Raw genomic sequence first — 8,864 nt, 5'->3', positions numbered from 1 at the left:
GCATAAAGCAGCTCCCGGACAAGATGGTTTAAGGTCTTAGTGTGGGCCTTCAGTCACCTTAGGTTGAATAGGTTTCCGTCGCTATGATATCCAATGTAGATACCATCTTCTTCATCAAGGTCTGCGTGGCCCTTTGGTTGTTGCAAGAACGCAGCCTTGTTTCCCACCACTCGTTATTAGAAAGGGCTCAGAAAGTGCATCGTCATATCTGACTTGGCCACGCTGATCCTCATGAAGTGAGATGATCATTTTAAGGAACTTGGGGGGACAACCTAAACATTCCAAAATCTGCCACAGACCTTTTCTACTCACAGTATCGAAAGCCTTGGTGAGATCAACAAAGGTTACATAGAGACCTTTGTTCTGTTCCCTACACTTCTCTTGCAGTTGTCTGAGAACAAATACCATGTCTATGGTACTCCTGTTGGCTCTGAAACCACACTGGCTTTCAGGAAGAAGTTCTTCTGCTACAGCAGGTATTAATCTGTTCAAGAGTATTCTTGCCAGGATCTTGCCAGCAATGGAGAGCAGAGTAATACCCCAGTAGTTAGAGCACCCGCAGCCGCCAGCAGGGATTGTGCCCTCGTGGGAGAGGAGAGGAGGAACTTCGGAGCACGCGGAGGTGAAAATAAAACTACACACATAAAATACATCTCACACAAAAAAGGAAACTGTGCTTGATATAGTTGCCTGTGTACGGGAAAACTTGAGTTTTAACCCTATGTCTGCACATACTTCACTGGTTTTTTTGTGTCTTTGTTGTTGTTAGATTTGTAACTGGCCTCCCTTCTCCCCAATAGCTTGACCATCTAGGTTATATTTTGACTAATGATTAGAGCATTCTCTCTTGTGCCTGTGAGTATTTAATAGTTCCGTGGAAAGTGAAATGCCTTCAAAAAGAGAGAGTACGGCACCATTTTATTTTGGAATACTCCATTTCTTAGCTGCTAAGTAGCAAAGGCTGAAAAAGGAGTTAAACACACATCACACACCCTGGACAATTCTAATCACAGGAAGATAGTACCATCAGCTTGGTTTTCTGTCAAGTTTAATCAAACAGACAGATTTCTCTGACAAAGGTTTTCAGATATAAGAGAGAGATGAACTTCTTGAAACATTCACAGATACCAACATATGCAGATGACAGTACTTTTCTCCATGTCCAGATAAAAAGTTAGAAGTTTTCAGAAACTTCAGAGAGAAAAAATTATACAAAATTTATATTTAGTAAAATCTCTGGTATATTACAGCAACTACATCTGTTTTTGACAGATGTGTTCAACATGATAAAATGGTTCAAGATAACCTGGATGTACATACAGACTGGGGATTGAGATGCTGGAAAGCAGTGTCACAGAAAGGGACCTGGGGGTCCTGGTCAATGGTAAGTTGAATATGAGTCAGCAGTGCTCTGGCAGCCAGGAGGGCCAACCGTGTCCTGGGGGGCATCAAAAAAGGCATCGCCAGCCGGTCGAGGGAGGGGATTGTCCCACTCTGCTCTGCACTGGTGTGGCCTCACATTGAATATTTTGTGCAGTTTTGAGCACTGCAATATAAGATATTCAGCTATTGGAGAGCATCCAAAAGAGGGCAACGAATATGGTGAAAGGCCTTGAGGGGAAGCCATATGAGGAGCGACTGAGGTCACTTTGTTCAGCCTGGAGGAGACTGAGGGGAGACTTCACTGCAGTCACAACTTCCTTGTGAGAGGAAGGGGAGGGGCAGGCACTGGTCTTTTCTCTGTGGTGACCAGTGACAGAACCTGAGGGAATGTCCTGAAGTTGTATTAGGGGCGGTTTAGGTTGGATGTTAGAAAAAAGTTCTTCACCCAGAGGGTGGTTGGGCACTGGAACAGGATCTCCAGGGAAATGGTCACAGCACCAAATCTGACGGAGTTCATTGGACAATGCACTCGGGCACTTGGTGTGACTTTTGGGGACGGTCCTGTGCAGGGCCAGGAGTTGGACTTGATGATCCTTATGGGTCCCTTCCAACTCATCATATTCTGTGATTCCACAAAGTCAGTGGAAAATTGACATTAATTTCACCAGGACCAGTGGTTTATCTGATATATAAATAAGGGAAGGCAGTCCTTCACACATGGCAGATTAAACTGTCTGGAAACACCAAACACTTTTTGTGTGCATGATTAGAGTTCCCATTTTTCCATTAGAAGAGATTGGCCGAGACAATTAAAAACTTCTTACAACCCTATTTCATAGTTCAAGGTTCTTGAAAAACTACTCCACACAGATCAAAAGCCTACAGACATCAGGCAATTTGTCCAAGGGACTTCTAAAGTGCCGAATACTAAGCAACTCCATTTTCAAAAACAGGAGCTTAGTATCAAGCTTGACATTATGATTTAATGTGTCTCATCCTTCAGCCAAGTGTCTCATAGGTTGAGTTTGTCTTCAGTGGGGTGTTTTCCATTATGGAAATGAGCTAGGAAACAATGCCAGGATTGGAAAAGCCTAATAATAGCTATTAGAGCTATAACTCTTGCTTTAGTGAAACTTTATTCCAATCTACCCAATAGTCATGCATTTATTTATTATACATATCTATAATGTGAATGGACTTTATGATTTTCACACACATTCACAAAAACTAAGCATGTACTGAAGTCTTTTATGATGACAGAGAAAAAGAACAAAGTCATTGAAAAAGTAAGGCCTTTTTCCCAATGTATGAATATAAATTTTGATCACATGTAGAAAGGCTTAGAATAAAGGAAAGGTTTTGCTTGGGAAACTTAGCAGAAGGAGAGGAAAACTTTGGTGAAAAATTATTTCAATTAAGTCCTTTTGAAGTTATCCTTTAGTCTTGAACTACAAAAATGCCTAAAGGGCTTTTCTAGTCTGCTTGCTTAGGATACACCTTGTTCTCTAAGTCTGCTGGACCTTCTGAGGATGAAATTAGTTTTAAATTACAAACACACAATTGCCCTAATGTCTTGTGTTTGGATTTCTTGAGCAGTGAGAAAATCTCTAGATAAATTGACTGGCTCTACTGGGTTCCTAGCAGAGAGACATAACTTCATGGTCCTTGGAGCTTTCTGAAGCAGACAACAGTGAAGAATCAACTTTATTTTTTTCTGCATTACCAAACATATTTCCATCTATTGGTCACCATATCAGGATAATAATGTATTTTTAAAGGTCCAGAAAACTATAATTACTTTAAATGAAAGGTTTCACGCTTCATGGTTTATTTATGGTAGTCCAAAATACCATAGAATAAAACAATTTCTTACCCTGCAAGTGTACAATTCACACAGGGAAAACACCCAGGATATGAGGAAAAGCAATCCTTGTACAGCCCATCACCTAGTTACCATGTACTGCAATTCTGTGTGTGAGTACTCTCAATTTTAACTGGACTGAGGTAGTTAATAAATCCTAGGGTCACAGTCCAAGCACCAAATGGTGCTAGAAGATGTGATTGATGATCACGGGAACAGCTAATCACCAGCCTTTTGGGAAATCTGGAAGAGGAGAAAAGATCCCCCGAGAATGTTCTAGTTGTGTGGACCTCCAGGTATGAATTGGAAATTTAGAAGGGTTCAAGAAATCTGCCCCAGATGAATCAAATACTTCAAACTACTTGGAAAAAAAATTGCTGAAAATGTTTGTTATGGAACAAATTAATTAAACCCAGTGCATTTGTGCATCACAAGATGTGTGATTGCACAGATTTAACAAAAGAAAGGAACTTTAAAATTAAAAGATGCCAATATTTTCCAAAAGCTATCTGGTGACATACTGTTGGAAATAATTTCCACATGCTTTTGAGATTAAGTTGAGGTGCAATGAATTTCGTAGATAAACAGCAAGCAGATCTGTTTAGTTTTACTATTCTGTCTCTAGCAGATCAGCTTTTGCTTGTGTTTCTGTATTTTGATCATTTCCAATTCATGGTATACTTTTGTAGCACTCCTCAGTACAGCACCTGCAAGCTTTACTATGTCCTCTTGTGCTTGATCTCCCCCAGCTCCCTGATCTTTGTGCATAAGCCCTGAGATTCATTATTTTTCCATTCTTTTCTGGCAAGAGCATCTCATTTTCAAACTGGAGGAAAGTTACACAATTTCTAAAGAATACTGGAAATAACTCTGTCACTATTTACACTTTGCCGGAAGAGCAAGTATCACATACAGAAATTATCATGACGTTTGGGTATCTTCCACGTCTATGCTGTATGTCACTCAAATACATGAAAAACTGTAGTTAATGATGTATGATCCCTGGTGTTCACACATTCCTCTCACTGGAAGTGAGCCCTTTTCCAATTTGTGTTCCTAAGATTGTAAGTCTTTCATTCTATAACTACCTTCGCTCCTTCCAAAGTGCTCAGGCAGGGCTCATATTTAAATCATAATCATTCATCTCCTCTGGTGCCAGAAATTGCTTACCTGTTTGCTGTGATGCTGCCTGCTAAAAAATTCGAGCAGTTTCCCCAGCTCAGGAGTTCCCTTGAGTATTTTGAAAACTTGCAGAAGTAAATTAGTGTAGTTACCAGCTATGTGCCCTGGAATCAGATGGCTGAAGTAACAGAGCACAGACTGTGTGATGATTCCTCAGTCACCAAGAGTGGTGCAAAGAGGTTTCCCTGATTTACTCAAAATGACTAATACCAACTGAATTTTTTTTTTTTTGTTTCATTGCCAGCCAGTTGAGGGAGGTGATTGTCCCACTTGACTCTGTGCTGGTGCGGCCTCACCTTGAGTATTGTGTGCAGTTTTGCACGCTGCAATTTAAGAAGGATATAAAGCTATTAGAGAGTGTAGAAAGAAGGGCCACAGAGATGAAGAATGGTCTAGAGGGGAAGCCCTACAAGAAGCAGCTGAGATCACTTGGTTTATTCAGCCTAGAGAAGAGGAGACTGAGGGGAGACCTCATTGCAGTCTACAGCTTCCTCACGAGGGGAAACAGAGGGGTGGTAACTGATCTCTTCTCTCTGGTGATCAGTAATAGGACCAGAGGGAAAAACATGAAGGAATAGACTTGATATGAGGAAAGGGCTCCTCACCCAGAGGGTGGTTGGGCACTGGAACAGGCTCCCCAGGGAAGTGGTCACAACACCAAGCCTGTTTGAGTTCAAGAAGAGTTTGGACAATGTTCTGAGGCACATGGTGGGATTCTTGGGGTTGTCCTGTGCAGTGCCAGGAGGTGAACTTGATGATCCTTTTGGGTCCCTTCCAACTCAGAATATTCCATGATTCTATGACTTTAATAATAAGACAGAGAGGAAGCAAACCGAAAAAGGTAAAGCATTGCAGTTTTGTTGCTCCTTGGTGCTGGAAGTCCCAACTGGTGACAATTAAAATGGTCTGTTGACCGGCACCAGCCCTCACAGGTGTAGCTGGCAGGCTCTGATGCCTACAGCTGGAGACAATGTGGGATAACCTTAGGAGAGGCAGCAGAGACCTCTGGATCTATGGGACTGATTCCATGATTTTTTAATCTGATACGGTCTGTAAATGGGGTCAGGAGAATGCCTCTACTCCTTACTCCAGGGAGTACTCCTAACTGGTTGTGGATACATCCAGGTTTTTTTCTGTATATGTGCATGCATGCGTTCATTATTTCCACTACCATGGATCACAGAAACAGTTTTTCTGAGTTCCCTCACATATTTAAATATGCTGAATAACCATTTTATTTAGCACATTCAATAGTAATTTGCTTATTTGATATATGAGTATCTGTAATCAATACACAAATGAATTTGGGGCTTACTGTTTCAATCTGTGACTTCAAGCTCAATAGATTCATCTGTCATCTAGATTTCTCTTCAAAAACATGGTATATATATTACCTTTGACATCAAACTTTGTTTTTTCTGCTAACATCCACTTATGTTATGAAGTTGCTTTTTGTTCTTGTGATTAGTGAGGAACCTTCTACCATCAAAATAAATCTCTTGGCACCATCTATGTATGATTTTCTGCTATTTTAGCTATGTAATAATGATTTTCTTATTTCTCTGATCATCTGTTGTTCTGAGAAACATTTGTGCTCTGCTCAAAGGTTAGAAATGCTGTAACACTGACATTTTTAAAGCAGGAGAGACAAGACTATTGCTTTTTTTTTTCTATAACACTTTTATCATTCTGTGTTCTATAGCATAAATTCAAGAATGAACATGAAGAGAGTTATTTTAGGCAAGTACACTCTTGTCCAGAAATAAACAGAGAAATAGATGAGCACAAGGGCTGTTCTATAAGCCATTTAGCAATTGTTTGTAACAACAGCATTAAGTTTCAAAATTAGACACGTGATTATTAAATACTACTTTACAACACAGCATTAGAGGTACAGGGTGTCAGAAGTCAGACAACTTCTACAAGGCAGAGCTAAAAAAAATAGGAGTTCTTCAGAATGGGGAACAATGACATAGAAAAAAATTGATCTATTCTAGGAAAGAAAAAGGGAACATATTGAAATGGTACTCGGGTCAGAACTCCTACAGAAATGCCATCATACCTTTTGTCCCTAAGGAAGTAAACCTAGACCCGGATTCACGACAGCTATTGTTCTAGACCTTTAAAGCCAAATGAGAATAAGGCAAGATGACTTATCTGAACAAAACTATGAAATCCTAGGTCTCTTTGCAGTGTCGTGGAAGGGTAGGTGCAGCTGAGTGCATGGCCGACTACTTGCCACCATCTTGTTTTATTGGGACTGTAGAGGCAGATGCTTAGAGATGATACACAGCTCTAACACATATACCTGAGTAAAAGTTCAAAGATGTAAGACACTAACATTGAGCCTTATGTGATCTGATTTGTTGACCTTCACAGCAGTGACTGTAGACCAGAGGCTAACACTAAAACATAGACTAGCTGTAGCAGTTATTGTTTAATTCAAACTAACGGAAGGCTGCAGTGTTATATCTATAAATCTATTTGAGCCTGTCTGCATCAGATTAGAAAATCAACTGTATTCAATCATTTTCTAATCTGCTGTTTACTGTTGTGGAAAGGGGTTTATGAGATGCAGTGTGTTTGTTTTTACAAATATAGTCTGACAGGGTGACTTACCTTCTGAGGAAGCTCTTTATTCTCATTTCTTTTTAGGTAACTAGGGAAGAAAAGCTGTCTAGAAACTGTCATTGTAAAAAAATACATACTTCTGAGCACCTAATTAGAAAGTTCTCTTTGCTACTTTGAACAGGTTTTGGCTCTGCTTTGTGTAAGTTCAGAATTCTTCATTGTCTTCCCTTAACATGCCTCTGGCTGCATCCATAATGCTTTAGGCCTCTGGGAAAGACTCAGCTCAAGTCCAGAGGACCTATGTTCCTCGAGGAACAGGACTTTCACACGACCAGTCAGATCACCTCACATGCTCTGCAGTGATTTCAGGCTGCCAGCACGTATTCTGTGCCCCCTCCATGAGGCATGCTTTCGTAGAGTCACAGACAGCAGATCTCTGTGCATGGCTGCACAGGCACGTATCAAGGCCAATTAGGTTTTTCCACCACCAGCAGAAGGGTGCCCTCTCACACAATAGAAAACTAAATTTTGAATAGCAACCTACCTTCCCCATGTCACCCCATGGTTACAACCAAAGTCACACAACTGTCTTGTAGGCTTAGCAGAGCAGCGCCCATGTTGATTGCTGATCCTTTGGCTTGCTCAAGAAACACAATCCCTTCCACACACATCTGAGTACCTGGCCTAACACCCCTCAGCCCAACACTGGATCTGGCTTGGGAACTTTGTTGTCTCATTGTACAGTGGGACAGAAGGTTGGCATGGGAGTCTTCTTTTGAAGAACTGTCCCGGGCAGAAAGGAGAAGTCTTGGCACCAGCTCTCTGCTAAAAATAGCTGTCTGCCTATTTCACAAACATCCCTATCTGTCAGCTGGGCACTTGGTACCAGGTCTATCAAGGATGCTCTTCATAGCAAAGGTTACTGGAACAAGGTATATACTGTGAGATGAATTTTACTTGTTATGGGAACTCCACATCTCTGAAGTGCTTTTGCAATGGGGACCTTCTGCAGAGGGGCCTCTTGACAGTCTTTCACAATGCCTTCAGAGTTGGCATGTCCCATTATAAGCCCAACTGGAAACCAAACATTTAAAAATATTTTGGGCACCTGAAAAATTGTCCTTTCTAATGCTTTTAGTGACTTTGAGCTGTTGTGACCATGGAGTATTGTTTTCTGAGGCCTGGCTGCAAGAGCTTCTTCTTTACAATGAGCTATTGTGAGGGAGGAGAGCAAAGGCATTGTGTCCTGACTGGTAATAATGATCTAAGTCTTCTTCCTCATTATCTCCAGAAGGAAGGAGAACTATCTTTTTCTGTGTGCTTTGACTTTTTAAAGGCCTGATGGGACAGAATGACTACTAATATGAAGTGGCTACAACTCTGATGTGGAGGAAGAGAGGATCTGCTGCCTGTGTGCAGCAGCTGAAGTGTTCGGTGCCAGCAGGGACCTTTTGTAGAACAACCAAGTGTCCATGCATCAGGAACTGTGTGGCAGTGATGCTGCTTTCTGGGAGTGCCACAGGGACAGCACCTCATACCAGTGACCAACTCATACCAGTCACTGACAAAAGAGAGCAGCAACCCCACAGCTGTGATCTAACACATGCTGGATATATTTGGTTCAGGAAACTAACCTCTTTTTTAGCAGTATTTGTTTTAAGTTGAATTATGAGGCACCTGCTGCAAATGCATTGGTTTGAAAAGAGATGATGTTTACCTGAGAGGCTGCAGTGTGCTGAGCCCTGCACAATGCATGATGAAAAGCTTTCAGTTTCTCAGAGATGGCCTGAAGTGAAAGCACTCGACAGACATAAAATATAAAGGAACAACATCACACTGGAAGTATTTTGGCTTTTTTTTTTCTTTA

This window comes from Lepidothrix coronata, unplaced genomic scaffold, assembly GCF_001604755.1.
Source record: "Lepidothrix coronata isolate B3197 unplaced genomic scaffold, Lepidothrix_coronata-1.0 Scaffold63, whole genome shotgun sequence".
Lineage (NCBI taxonomy): Eukaryota > Metazoa > Chordata > Aves > Passeriformes > Pipridae > Lepidothrix > Lepidothrix coronata.
This window is presented reverse-complemented; position numbering follows the sequence as displayed.